The sequence below is a fragment of the Aplidium turbinatum genome, chromosome 3 (assembly GCF_918807975.1).
Source record: "Aplidium turbinatum chromosome 3, kaAplTurb1.1, whole genome shotgun sequence".
NCBI classification, from domain to species: Eukaryota; Metazoa; Chordata; class Ascidiacea; order Aplousobranchia; family Polyclinidae; genus Aplidium; species Aplidium turbinatum.
This window is the reverse complement of record NC_137474.1, coordinates 32,038,204-32,053,676: the sequence shown is the minus strand read 5'-3', so window position 1 is coordinate 32,053,676 and position 15,473 is coordinate 32,038,204. Positions and strand designations below refer to the sequence as shown.

Genomic DNA, 15,473 nt, shown 5'->3' with positions numbered 1-15,473 from the left:
GTCTCTGTGGCGCAATCGGTTAGCGCGTTCGGCTGTTAACCGAAAGGTTGGTGGTTCGAGCCCACCCAGGGACGTTCATTTTTCATTTTAACGGTTGAAACTAGAGAGAGAGAGCGAAAAAAATTATTTTGTCTGTTGCAAGAATAGCAGTAGCCTATAGCACGGTACAATTATACACAACATGAATAGAAAAGCACCTGGCAACTCACTAAAAAAAAGGGCCAAATTGAGGCCAAATAGGTAGAAAAAAGGCCAAAAATAAGCCAAACTCAAACAAGATAAAATAAGCATTATAAGTCGTGACTCTTTGTGCCAGAATCCGAGCTTGGATTTGTTCTTGTTGAATATCAGCATTTAGAAGCAGAGATGCCAGACTATGAAAAGGTCTTAAAGCCAAAATACCGGTAATACAAAAGGTTTGGTTTTTGGTTTTGAATCTTTATCCTCGGGCTGACAAAGCTTTGACAGGTTATTCCTGGTAGTTTCGCACAGTGGCGTACCTATGCAAAATGGCGCAAGCAAAACAAAATAGCCTTAGCGGGTTTAACACAGGCCCGTAATTGCCGGGGGGGCTTGGGGGGGCAATGCAATGCCCCCCCAAGCTCAAAGTAAGAGATACATATTGTATTCAAATCTGTTGGGGGAAGTCAAAAAACTGGTGAAAATGATTCTGTTAGCACCATCAACTAATGCTTGCAGCGAGCTTTCATTTTCAGCAATTAAGCGTTTAAAAACTTGTTTAAGAACATCTATGTCTCATGACAGATTGTACAATTTATTGCTGTTGCATGTACACAATGAAGAAGTCTCTAGCTTGAATGCAAACGATATATCAAGGGACTTCATCAATGCAAACTCTGCCAGGCAAGCTACATTTGGTTTTCCAAATGAGTAATCCCAGACCCAAGACTTTCTATATTTAATTTGTTTTGATTCTCATAGCCTATGTCACTTTGTACAATTATCTTGCTTGTAATTTTGTAGTTGTGATGTAGGCTACTGGTAGGGTAATAGTTATAGGGTTCGTCGTCGTCGTCGTCTGAGCTTCTGGGGCCGAGGGTCTATCCTTTTACCACCCCAGATTCACGATGTTCCCGGACTACACTGGAAGGCTGCTAGAGAGCAGTCAGTTTTTAGTTTCATCATCCATGACGCGCAGACCTTCCACTCCGTTAGTTGGCTTGAAGATGGTACAGTCATTGATGATGTGGTCTGCGGTCTGTTCCTTGGCACCACATTCACAGGAGGAGGAAGAAGCTATTCCCCATTGGTGCATGGTTGAGCGGAAAAGCCCGACGCCCGTACGGAGACGGTTGAGGCGCACCCATGCCTGTCTCTGTAGGCTAGTGTCAGGCCGATGGGGCGTGTGTCGGTGTTTTAGGGTTATTCCAGACAGGTTGCACGATAATGATTTTTAAATTTGGGTGAGTTTTTTTGGCAAGGCATCTCAGGTAAAAGCAATTACAATGGAGTAAGATGCTGGTTTTGGAAATATCGTCGATAAATATCTCTTAAAAACAAATCCATCAACATTGGATAGCTGTTAGTGTTTTTTGACGTTTACTGGCGAATATTACACCCCAAAGGGGATAAATTGGTTTGGTGGAGACCTGTACCAGACAAAGTCACGAGGATCATTCCTGACAAAGTTGTGTGTTAAAAATATTGCATCTATTCTATTCTGCAATCATTTTGACTGGAATTACTCATGTTTTGGCTGGAATTATCCCAATCATTCGAAATTACTGCTATCTAGCACCTTATGACTTTATAACATATGCCGTGCCTTTGCCCGAAAAACCGCAAATTAGACTCATTGCAACTACAAATGTTATGTGCATAGCCTTTTACTTCGCAACAGCTTTTGAGCCCCCCCAAGCTAAAATGTATAATTACGGGCCTGGTTTAACATAATGTATTACACACAAAACAAAATATATAACATAATGATTCTAACGTTTTCTACACGTGGCCTATGTGTGTCCTCATCAGGAATTAAATCTGCAATAGGCCTATAGCCTACATAAAATAAAAAATTGTAAGATAAATTTGACTTTGCACTATGACTGTAACGACACTCTCGACTGAAAAGCACAAACTGAACAAATGATACAAAAATGATTACGAATAAATTATACGGTGGGAAACAGTCAACAGATCACATGAGGTGTAAACTACAGGCATTGGACAAACAATCAGAACACACACAAAAGGAACGATGATGAGCCACAGTCGAATAACTGCCGGTTGGATTGTTACGTTTGATTCTGAAGGCTTCCATGATCTTAGTCTGAAAATCAGATCTGCCTCGAGAAATAACTTTAAATTGGTCGATCGAGGCATTGTCAGTGCAAGTTTCACAAGAGGCGATGTGCTCTTTAATTGCACTTTTGGTTGTTAGGTTTGGGTTTTTTAACAATTTAAGTTAAATATTAAATGCAAGTCTTTTATGAACCATAGAGAAATAAAACAAAGTAACTTCAGCAGGTTTAACATGATGTTTTACATACACAAATATAACATAATTAAAAAATAAACTCAAACGTTTTCGACACGTACGTGTGTCCTCATCAGGAAATACATATCTGCAATATATATAAAATGAAAATTGATGAAGACACACGTAGGCCACGTGTTGTAAACGTTAGAGTTTGTTATAATTATGTTATATTTGTGTAGGCCTATGTAATACAGCATGTTAAACCCGATGAAGTTACTTTGTTTTATTCCTCTATGGTTCAACAAAGCAAACTCTCTACCAAAGCTATATCTTTTATGAACAAATCACAAAGAAAATAAATGTATTATTGCCGTTTTATAATGTTCAAAGGCAGTCACGTGAGATTGTTTCGTCGTGCAAGTTTTGTTCCCTCTGCGGAGCCAATCAGTTTGATAGAATGGTGCGCTTTGAGCCTTCTTTCCAAATTATTTCCCACATAAAAACTAGCTAACGCGGCTTCCCCTTTTTTTTCATCTGACGCTGTTTATACTGTAGTGTAGCCTACTACCAAGTGAATTATTGGACATAAGTTTGTTATGACCTTCGAGTTACCCCTGTTTGCTATTATCGTTGGTTTGTCGTATGTATCGTTAATGTCAATTGTTTGCTAGTGCGTCATACTGGTCTTCTTTTAAATACAGATTAGGCCCTACCGCTACAAACTAACTAAAGCGCGTCAATCTACTTGTCCCCAAACGAAGGTAAGAAGCCTATTGTGGTTTAACCCTTGATTGACCTTGGCCGCAATAAAATGTAAGCTATTCCGCTTAAACAACAAAATAAGCAAAACTTCCCAGCAAATAAAATCATTGTATGAAATATTCATATGGACCATAGCATCTTCAAATAGGCACATTATCATACGGTAGTATTGGCAAACCAAATTGACAATCTTACAAAAATTATATACAACATATTAAAACTGCAATTTCTTTGTAAATGAAACACATTTAGTTTGGAAGGTATGTTACATTAAGTTATTTGTTGCATGTGGTATATTACGATAGTAACTGGCGCTCGAAAGACACTAGCCTATTCCATTGAAAGGAAGTTAGATAAAAGTACGGTACCGGCGTATATTCATAAAGCACAGCTTGTGAAGTTGTGAATGAACCTCAAAACTTCAGACTTATAAGTGCTAGGCAGCGCCAGCATAAAAAGTAAAAATAAGTCATAGGCTACTTAGCCTAATTCTTGGCTTCAGAATTTCATATAATCATGCTTATAGGCTCAATAATACTTTACCGCTAATTTCTTCGTAGAACAGACTGATTGATTGATTGGTTTATTTTGTTGTGCAATATTATTACAGCAAAAGCATTAAATGATGCAGCACGCTTAACGAACACAATTGAAACAAAGAAAAATAACAAATGTACACTGCAGATGCAGTACACTGCACTGCACGTACACTGCACTGCATCTACAGTAGCCTACACTGCATCTGCACTGAGTGCTCTGGTCAGGCCAAATTGAAGTCAAACAGATTAGATTTAAAAATTCTTATAAAAATTAATAAGTAAGCTCTGTTGCTACTTCTAAGCTTCAACTAATCGCTGCTTAGCGACTTTACTAAACTTCCAATTGTTGTTGACTGGGATGGCACAGCGGATAAGGCGCTCGCTTTCCAATCATGCAATCCTGGTTCGACTCCCAGCTTAAGCTGGTAGTTGAAAAACACCGCTCACCTTTACCCAGGGTGTAATAAAGTGGGTGGGCGTAGTTGCTGAAGGAAAGGCGGCCAAAAGAAAGGAGCTGGCCACCCTACTCTCGTTAGTGCCGAAGGCAATAATGAGAACCTTATCTTCTCATCCCCCGATGCTTGGATTCAAGTGTGGGACTCACCTTTTTACAGTAAAAGAGAGACTCCTTTTTGATCATTGTATTGGGCGCAAATTGGATTTTGAAGAAAGTGTAAGTCACAAATTTTGCTTTTACCAACCGATTTTTGCGCCCCTTTCAATGTGGCGCCCATGGCTCGAGCCATGCCTGCCACACCCTAGGTACGCTACTGGTTTCGCATACTTGTAGAAGCTTTTGACTCAGGGTCGGTTACCGAGATTGACAGAGTTAAATTTCCGATTGTTGAAGTCTTGTTGCTGGGGAATTATTCCATCCATTAGGTACCGCTGAATGGAGAGTAGTCCTTAGAATGCGTTGCTCAAGCGCACACCCCAAGAGTCGAATCGGCGCCGCTTGATCTTGAAGATTCTTCATTTCTTCGTTCACAAAGTCACGCGCTAACCAACTGAGCTATCGGGACGAACTTTAAAAAAAAGCCAAACAAGGAAAATATTAGATAAAAAAGGCCAAATGGATATTTACCTGTTTCTATCAAAGTAATGTCTATAATATTCATATTTCTTGATATTTTATGACTTGTAGCGGATTTTGATAAATTGTAGCAAAAATATTTCTGAAAGTAGCCCGAAAAATAACAAGTACAAAAGATCTGTAGCGGATGAGTTTAAATCCGCTACAATGGTGAGATCTGGCATCACTGGCTGGCTTAGAGGTGAGCGCAGTCTGCTGACTCGGCGCCAGCGTCACATTACGAGTATTAAACAAGTGTAGAACATGTCTTGAACAATGGTGAATATGGTTTTCATCTGGTAAGGTCACGATATATGAGAAATATTGATTATTATGCATTTTGAAGAATAAATTTAAAAAAGGCCAAATTTAAGGCCAAATCTAGAAAAAGGCCAAATGTATAATTTCTAAGGCCAACAGACTTTAAAAAATGCCAAATTCGAAACCTTAAAAAGGCCAATCTGGCAACCCAGCACGTCAAGTCAAGTCAAGCACAGTGACACAGTAAATTTAAACAACAATACCAACACAATAAATTAAAAAAAGGCCAAATTTAAGGCCAAATCTAGAAAAAGGCCAAATGTATAATTTCTAAGGCCAACAGATTTTAAAAAATGCCAAATTCGAAACCTTAAAAAGGCCAATCTGGCAACCCAGCACGTCAAGTCAAGTCACAGCACAGTGACAAATTAGTCTAAAACCAAAAAATCCCCTAAATTCAAAATTAGTGTGTTCAAGTTTGGCGCTTACAAGAAATAAATTCCAAAATACGCCACAAAACCAACCAACTTTGGAAATTTATAGAGGAGAAACGGGAACTTCAAATGGGCAACATTAGGTGTCCAAGGGGGCATTATTACGTCATTGAGTGACAATGGACGGATTTGGAAGTCCTTAGCACTTGAAGATTCAAGAATCCAATCCCAACTCATTGTTGTGTCATAATAGTAGGTTTTGGAAATGAAAGGCCACCGTGTATGTTGTTCGTTTATTAAATAGTCCAAAATAAGCTTCAGTGCATCAACTTTTTGCCATGTAAAAATGACCCGTTGGTCGAATAGCAGTGGCCCGTTGGTCGTATAGGGGTTTGACCAACGGGGTACTTGTTACTATAATCTAATAGTTATTTTTCGGAAGTTAGTTGTTGGAACACTAAGAAACTTTTTTGTCTGAATATACCAGGGTATGTGACCTCCTGTTGTGCCAAAAAAGAAGGACGCATGAGCTTTGTATGGATAAAAAATAACTAGCCTAATAGCCTATGTGAAAAATGGCCCGTTGGTGAAACATCTCCCCTAATTAAAGAATGTTTTCTTTTCAAAAAAGAGGCACTGGAGAAACTTGCAAACGACCAAGTGCAAAAGGCAGAATGTCGGCAGCAGAAAAATGGACTCTTCGAGAAAATGGAGTTGCTCGAAATTGGAATCTTAGTGGTTTTTTTGAAATAGCTTACCCGATCGCTTCCAGCTCCAGGCAAGTCAAGTCTCTCTTCAAACAAAGCGGCAACATCTCATCATTGCTTCAGCGCTGTGTGCCTCTTTGGCAGGATCCCTACAGACTTTCAGAGAACAACTCGCTAAGTTTGAGTCAGAGGCGCAGAAGCTGACTCAAGTGCTGCATTACCGACCAACAAGCACAAGAAGATTTGTCCAAAATCGAACGCACGATGAGAATGCTGGCAGTGGCCGTTCAATTTCAGTTGCAATGGATATCAACCGTGGCCTACGATATCAACTAAAGACAGATTTCCGGTGGAAGCTTTCCTTGCAGTATTGGACAGCCTACAATCTGGTTGGAGCAACGTCACAAGGCATACACCAATTCGTAAAGCACATTGCTATTGATTACTCCTCTTCAGAACTCAAATATTTCACATTGATTAAAGAAAATAATATTGACACCACGTTTCCTAACATTGACAATTTGTTTATCTATGTATGATGGTAACTAATTGTACTGGAGAGAGATCATTTTCAAAATTGAAGTTGATTAAAAACTAGCCTATCTGCGAAACACGATGGGGAAGAGCGGTTACAGTATAATCAAAAAAATATCAAAGCTATAAAATATTCAATTACTTCCCAATCATTATCTGTACATCAGATCAATCTGCTACAGGCCCCGCACTTGTTTAATCCGGCACTGGGGATGGAGTGTTTTTGGTATTGCTAATGAGAGGTGGAGATTCTTTGGTAGTGCCGATGAAGGATGCAGTGTCTGAGTTGTTTCAAGCATCTTTTCCAAACCAACCTATAAATAATAATCTTACGAAAAGTCAAGCGATCCTCTGAACGAACATAATAGCTTATAATAATCAGGGAGTAGTTAGATGCAAGCTGGTAGTAACTTAATGATATATTCTTATCTGGCAAATATTAAATTATGCAATATGGTATAGTAGCTTATTCATGGAAGAGTATAGTAATCATCATCCTTATCCAGTCGGGTGTAATATATGACTTGATATACGTATAGGTATAGTAAGATATGTTAATGTAGGCTATAATACAGTAATATATGCAGGATAAATTTACAAGAGTGGCATTTGGAAAGGCATGCTATACCAGGATTTGGTGCAACAATCAATAATACAGTCAGATAATTAAAGAGTTACAGCATAGGTTGTTAGAGGTTAATTTTCAGAACGCAAGTGCTTTTCCTGGTTACTGCAAAATATTGAAAAGGTTTCAATTTCAGTGATGGTTTTCTGGAGATTGTTCCACACTTTAACTTCACTAAACTGAATCGATTGTTGAGTCAGTCTTTTGGAGAAGTAGGGGAGGAAAAAGTGATTGTTGCTTCTGGTTGATATTGAGTGCAAATTGTTATTAAGTTGTTGTTACCCAGTTTCATTTCAGTGTGATAAAGCGCCAATCGAATTCCAACTTGAACTGATTGAACTGCAAAGTCGAGAAAGTCTGAAAACTTTCCACATAGAATAGTTCAGGCCCTTAGGGGAATCTTTAGGCTAAACGTGTTACACGTTGTTTTTTTGCATATTTTTGCAGTTGGTCAACCCAACTTTGATTTTAGTGGGTGCCGCAACTTTTTGGGTCACGTGATCACCCCCAAATCGGTGATTTCCACAAAAATCACGTGTCAGCTGTTTTTACGCCATTTTGTGCAATTGCATATTTGATTTTTGCGTATTTTAACTTAAAAAGCACACAAAAATAAGTGAGACAAAACAAACACAAAATAGTTTGATTGATGACGTCATTAATTTTTTTTGCTTTTTTAACCTATTTTGGTTGTTTGCTGTTGGTTTTAGTTGGAGTACCGGTTACTAATACCATTTCACAATTCCTAAAAGTAGTTTCGTCATGATTGCATCTTTTATGACGTCATCATTACATTATTAAGACTAGACAACTTGAAATTTAGGAACCAAAGGTAAGTTTAATCTGAAAAAAGCGATCAAATACTATCATTATAAATTTTGCAAAGGCTTAAAATTTTGCAATTGCAAGCAATAACAACAATACCAGTAGGCCTACAGTATGACGCAATAATGACGTCATCAAGGATATAACCAGAAAAACAACTACCAGGGGTGAATTTCCCTTTTAGCCATGCCACTTTAAAAGTTAAAATAATATGTAATTATGATCTAGAAATCAAATGAATTCACAACACCAGATTATGCAATGTCTGAGTCCACTGTCAATTCAAGATGAAAAAACTACCAGTAGCAGAATTTAGTGTTAAATTCATACCGTAAGCCTACGTAATTTGATGTTAAGAAAATTCGTACGACAAGTTTTTTCAAGTTACAACATAGAATTTAAAAAATCAAAAGCATTTCTTGAATGGTCAGTGTGGATTGGAGATGAAACGTCAATGTGGATTGAAGATGAAACATGACAGAGGATTGGAGATTGTGTGGTCGAATTGCATGTTTCGTACTCGCATGAACAAAGGCTTGTGCATTTTTTCTTTCAGGAATATCGAGAGCCATAAGTAGATTGACAACTACAATGATGTATCATTTCATGAATCGATGATGCGGATTGGCTTGAGGTCCAAAACGGAACAAGCTGATTTGCATCATTATGTTTCCAAACCCAAGCTAAAAGAGAAGATAGTTGCTGAACATTTACGAGGTTTGATTTCCATATTTCAGCTTGATATATCGCTCTGTGTGAATGTTGCATCAGAGCAGCTGACGTTGGTGGCAGCCTTTGAATAATGCAACCATTGGTAAACATCATATAACGGCAATCGTCTACATCCGTGATAGTAGGACCATTGCCATAAAGAGCCATGACATAGGCTACTTTTGTATGTCATTTATAGAACTAGGAGAGCTTGAGAAATTCAGAGAGTTAGATAAACAACACATTTCGGTAAGATTAAGCATCCAACCATCCCAAGCCTTTTTTTCCAAAGACGAAACAATAGCCTATCACAGCCTGTGATAGCATAAAACAAAGGCAAAGAAACGCAAATCATCAAAGATTGAGGTAAAGATAAAACAATATCATGGATTGGAATGAAGCGAGTTTTTTCTCCAACTCCAAGTTCAACCCATAGTTTACAGATTTCTGATTTGTCAAAACAAGAAATTGCAATAATTACCACATCAGCATTTAATGTTTTGACTATGGCATCGGATTTTCCATGTTTCACATGGAGAAGCATACGGGTGTCTGCCTCTTCGTGATCACACGGGGAAATTTCAGACATGTCCAATGTTTGATTACTAAGAGCTGTATCTAACGATGTTACAACAATCTTATCACAGCTTGTTGAACCAGTTGATATAACGCAGTTTTGTTGCTGTCATTTCTCAAAAACTCAGACCAATTAAGAGGAAGACGAGTATTACGTGTGACAGCCACGTAACATCCAGATCCTCGCCTGTTTCTTGCTGAAGACTTGATGTTATTTTTCAGATATACATCGAAGACAATGTCAACATGATTGTACTTTGCTGCCTTGCTAGTAACGTAAGGGATAACGATTTAAAAAATGTATTCTTCAAATGTTTTCACATTACCTTTGGGTTTTATTATTTGTATGAGTGCTGAACCGTCTATATTATAGACCTGGGGTTCCCAACCCGGGGGCCATGGCCATCCTAGCAGGCATCCAACCCCTTTGAGCTACGTCGTAAAGGAGCCACGATTTCTCTCGCTCGCCGCGCTCTGGACCCCGACCATCTCCTCCATGCAACATTCAAGCGACCACCACCTTCAAAGCAACGGCTGAAATCAAGACGCCTCTTTGTGCCTGCCGCACAACAACTACTTCAGAACACAGAAGAACTTGGTTTAAGTGCGAAACACTGGATGAACCACAAGTGGAACACGGACTGGCAAAACCACACCTCCACGTTCCGTGACTTCATACCCGACGCCGATCCCCGTCTACCGGGGATGTCTCTTACAAGGCTTGCGTGGGTCGGGCTCAACCGCCTGCGAACTGGCGTCGGCCGTTTTTGTTCGGACATGCACAAGTGGGGCCTGGCTCCTTCACCAGAATGCGAGTGTGGTGCCACTGAACAGACCGCAGACCATGTCATCCACCACTGCCTAACCCACCGACCTCCACACGATGCGCATGGTCTGAAGGTCCTGGACGACGAGACTGTTGAGTGGCTGATGATTTCCTGCCCTCCAATCGAGCCTGGAAAGATCTGCTCATACGCCGATGATGAGTAGTTTTTTTGGTAGTTACATTCATGATAGGCCTATCACTAATCAACCTGTATAAAATACTGGTTATTGCCTACCTACTATACTAACCTACAAGAAAAACATCTGAAAAAACAATCACAAAACAAAGTTATGACGTCATCCATGATGTAATGCTGACGTCATATTTGAAGAGGGAATTATTTTAGCATTGGTAACTTATTGTAATCAAAAAAGTAACACCAACAACAAACAAGTGACTACAATAAGAAAAAAACTAGCAAAAAATTAGTGTTATGACGTCACTAATAACTGGGATGGACGACAAATGGCTCCTCGTGCCCCATCCTGTGAGTACCATCTGCTTTCAACCAGATGAGAAACGAAATTTGTCAACAAAGAGCCTCCACCCGGACGGCACAGCTGCAAGGGGCAATTGATAAGTTCAGACGCCCCACCATTCTGCAGCTCAACATAGAAGGCTACACAACAAGCAAGAGAAAAGTTGTGGAGCAGCTTGCCGATACCAACCGGGCACTCGTCATCCTCCTCCAGGAGACCCACTGCACTTCTGCAGATAAGCTAGCCATTCCCAACTACACGCTAGCCGGGTCTACCTTAAGCAGGAAGCACGGCATTGCCACGTTTGTGCATGAGAGCCTTAAGTGGACGTTTGTCGACCAATCTCCAACTGATGCCGAGATTGAGTGGGTGTGCATATGTATCTCAGACTACAACATCGTCAACATCTACAAGCCCCCACCCTCGCGAATGTTGCCATCATCCCTTCCAACGTTCCCCTCCCCCAGTCTCTACGCTGGCGACTTCAACTGCCAGCACATCGACTGGGGCTACAACAACACAAGCAGCGACGGAGAATTGCTGGCTGACTGGGCCTCTACAAACCATCTTGCCCTCCTATTCAATCCAAAGGAACCAGCCAGTTTTCACTCCGGCCGCTGGGGAACAGGGACAAACCCTGACTTGGCCTTCGCGAGTGTCGACAGCTCTCTTCCAGACAGACGTGTGCTTGAGAAGTTCCCGCGGTCCCAACACCGGCCGTCCCTCATCATCGCCCCAAAACTTGTGGCTCCTGTCCCGAGTTCACCGGTGAAGCGATGGAACTTCAAAAAAGCCGATTGAAATCAATACAGCCTCCTGACCAATGAGTCTGCTGCAAAGTTACCACCGACTGAAACATGCAACGCAGACGAGGCATACCAGGACTTCTGCAATGCCATAATAACTGCGGCAAAGGCCACAATACCACGTGGCCATCGAACCAGCTATAAACCATGCTGGGACTCTGAGTGTGAAGCTCTCTACCGCTCATACCTAGCCGCCACAAGTGGTGCTGCTTCTAACACCGCCGCCACCAGACTACTTGAGCGGCTGGACACAAAGAAGCTTGAGCGGTGGAACGAAGCTGTCCAAACCATCGACTTCTCACACTCAAGCCGCAAAGCATGGAGCATCATCAACAACCTCACTGGGCGCTCAGCAAACTCCCCTCGTCAGTGCCCCGTTTCTGCTAATGCCATCGCTTCCCAGCTAGTGCAGAACGGGGTGTACAAGACAAAGGACCGCAAGGCATCCCCCCTTGTTGCCAAGGAAGTATCTGCCCTATGGCGAGTGGAAACACCACCAGACGAAACAATCTCTGGAGACTTCACTCCAGAGGAATTCGCCACCGCCCTCCGCCTAGTGAAACCACACAAGTCTCCAGGGCCCGATAAGATCTGCCCTGAGCTTGTGCTCCATGCTGGCCATGCCCTAAAGTCCTGGTTACGTAGATTCCTCTCTTCCTGCCTGCACCACCTCACAATCCCAAAAATCTGGAGAAGAGCTTTAGTAGTTGCGATCCCTAAGCCTCACAAGCCACCAGAGGACCCAAAGAGCTATCGTCCGATATCCCTCCTCTGTGTTCCTTTCAAGATCCTCGAAAGACTGATCTATGCCCGCGTCAACCCAATCATCGACCCGCTCCTTCCAAAAGAGCAAGCTGGGTTTCGGCGCGGAAAATCCACTGTAGATCAGGTCACACTGTTGACCCAGGACATCGAGGACTGCTTTGAGGCAAAAAAGAAGGCCGGCGCTGTCTTTCTAGATCTCACAGCTGCCTACGATACTGTATGGCATCGCGGCCTTACTTACAAGCTGTTTCGCCTGCTTCCTGACCGACATATGGTCCATATGATCATGGAACTTGTCAGGAATCGAAGCTTCACCCTCACCACCGGCAACCCACGGCGAAGCAGACTGAGACGCCTGAAAAATGGCGTCCCACAGGGATCGGTCCTGGCTCCACTTCTTTTCAACATCTACACCCACGACCTGCCAACCACGGTCTCCGCAAAATACGCTTATGCGGACGATCTGGCAATTCTCCACTCCACAAAGTCGTGGGAAAATCTAGAAGACACCTTGAGCCAGGACATGCAAACCATCTCAGCTTATCTCCAGAACGGGCGACTGAAACTCAGCGAAACCAAAACTGTGGCGGCAGCTTTCCACCTACACAATCGGGAAGCTGATCGTGAGCTACATGTCCACAACAACGGAAAACCTCTGTCTTTCTGCCCCGAGCCAAGGTATCTTGGGGTGACATTAGACAGATCGCTCACATACCGCCACCATTTGGTGTCACTGCGCAAGAAACTGACATCCCGCGCTGCATTACTGAAGCGCCTGGCAGGCTCTAGCTGGGGGGCGAGGGCTGACACTTTGCGAATAGCAGTCTTAGCCCTTGTCTACTCTTCAGCAGAGTACTGTGCACCTGTCTGGTGCCGCAGTGCTCACTGCCACAACATCGACACTGCCATAAACAGCGCCCTGCGCACAGTGACCGGATGCTTGCGTCCCACACCATTGGACAATCTCCCCATTCTCGCTGGCATCCAACCTGCTGAGCTTCGTCGCGAAGAAGCCACTCTGTCCCTCGGTCGACGGGCACTGGAGCCTAATCATCTTCTCCACCACAAGATCTCTGCCTTCCCAAACGAGCACCCCCGCCGACTGAAATCAAGACACCCATTCGTGCCAGCCGCTCGGCTTCTGATCAACGAAGCTGACGAACAAGACATCTCTGCGGCTACTTGGGCGGACCATAAATGGCATTCTGAATGGAGGTCAAGCACCACCAGACTCCATTCATTCATCCCCGACGCCGACACACGCTCCATCGGCCTGACACTACAGAGACAGGCATGGGTGCGCCTCAACCGTCTCCGTACGGGCGTCGGGCTTTTCCGCTCAACCATGCACCAATGGGGAATGGCTTCTTCCTCCTCCTGTGAATGTGGTGCCAAGGAACAGACCGCAGACCACATCATCAATGACTGTACCATCTTCAAGCCACCTAACGGAGTGGAAGGTCTGCGTGTCATGGATGATGAAACTAAAGACTGGCTGCTCTCTAGCAGCCTTCCAATGTAGTCCGGGAACATCGTGAATCTGGGGTGGTAAAAGGATAGACCCTCGGCCCCAGAAGCTCAGACGACGACGACGACTAATAACATAATTTTGCGTGATTTTTATCTCGTGTATTTTGTAGTAGCAGTCAGTTCAAATATAAAAAATAACGTATCTAATTGGATAGAAATGCCGCGAAAAAAGCTCAAAATTGATTTGGGGGGAATCCCCGATTTGGGGGTGATCACGTGACCCAAAAAGTTGCGGCACCCGGTAAAATTGAAGTTAGATTCATCAACCACAAAAAAACAACGTGTAACACGTTTAGCCTAAAGATCCTCATTTTTGCCCCTAAGGGCCTGAACTAGTAAGAAAAACATCTGAAAAAAAAAATCACAAAACACAATTATGACGTCATTCATGATGCAGTGCAGACGTCATATTTGAAAAGGGAATTGTTTTAGCACTGGTAACTTATTGTAACCAAAAAAGTAATACCAACAACAAACAAGCGACTACAACAAGAAAAAACAAGCAAAAATGATATTATGACGTCATTGATGACATAATTTTGTTTGATTTTTGTCTCGTGTATTTTGTAGTGGCAGTCAGTCCAAATATACAAAAATAACGTATTTAATTGCACAGAAATGCCGTGAAAAGAGCTCAAAATTGATTTGGGGGGAATCCCCGATTTGGGGGTGATCACGTGACCCAAAAAGTTGCGACACTCACTAAAATTGAAGTTAGATTCATCCATAGACTCCTTTAGTAAAGGACTGGAACCTCCCATGCTCGGGGTTTCTAACTTGAGTCCGAATGATTAACTTGAGTCCTGGCTTAAATGACTTCTAGAGAAGCTAGAAACACAATCTTGGATTCTATATTAGGGTTTTTGAGGATGGCTAGTTCAATAGTGTTACTTTCAACAATACCTGAGGTCATTTTCAAGATCAAAATATCATATTTTAAGCTCAAATTACAGAATTTTGGTCATTTTTGCGTCTAAATCGTAAAGCAAAACTGTTTCAAAGAAGCCTGTGACGAAATATGATATTGTGCACCTACCGCATCTATTGTGTAAGATATTTTCTCTACACTGCGTAAGTTCTTTGAAGTTCTTTTTATTTATTTTCGGAAATATTTTGGTGATTTCATATGCCCTAGCAAAACATTGCGGTTCCAAGCCTTTGTGACGTAACAATTTATTGAAATCAAAGCTGTAATTTGCATGGCAATTGGCAAGACCGAAATGCGTTGCCGGTTTCATTTTGCTGAGTTGTTATCCTTTGTAGATGCACTTTTAGCTAGTAGTATAATGCTACTTGTATTACTTTAGCCAACATTCAATTGAAAGCTTATGTCCTCAATGTAAGTGACAAAAAAAAGCCTTTGGGATGCCTCAGGGGGCAAGAAAAGCTTTCCAACTAGTGATAGACATTGTCTATTATAGTGTCATCTTGTTATGTGTTGTCAATTTGTGTATTATATTGTAATCATTGACTCTTTTAGATAATAGCCATAGTGTTGAGAAATACATATGATGTTTATGTAATAGCATATTTCGTCACAGACTTCTTTCAAACAGTTTTGCTTTACGATTTAGACGCAAA

The 15,473-nt window shown here is 41.8% G+C and overlaps 1 non-coding gene across 1 annotated transcript; it reads left to right on the top strand.

Annotated features, from left to right (window-relative positions):
• Trnan-guu (transfer RNA asparagine (anticodon GUU)) lies at positions 1-74 on the top strand. Its single transcript has one exon. It is a non-coding gene; the product is annotated as a tRNA-Asn (tRNA).
• Positions 75-15,473: the final 15,399 nt, after the last annotated feature.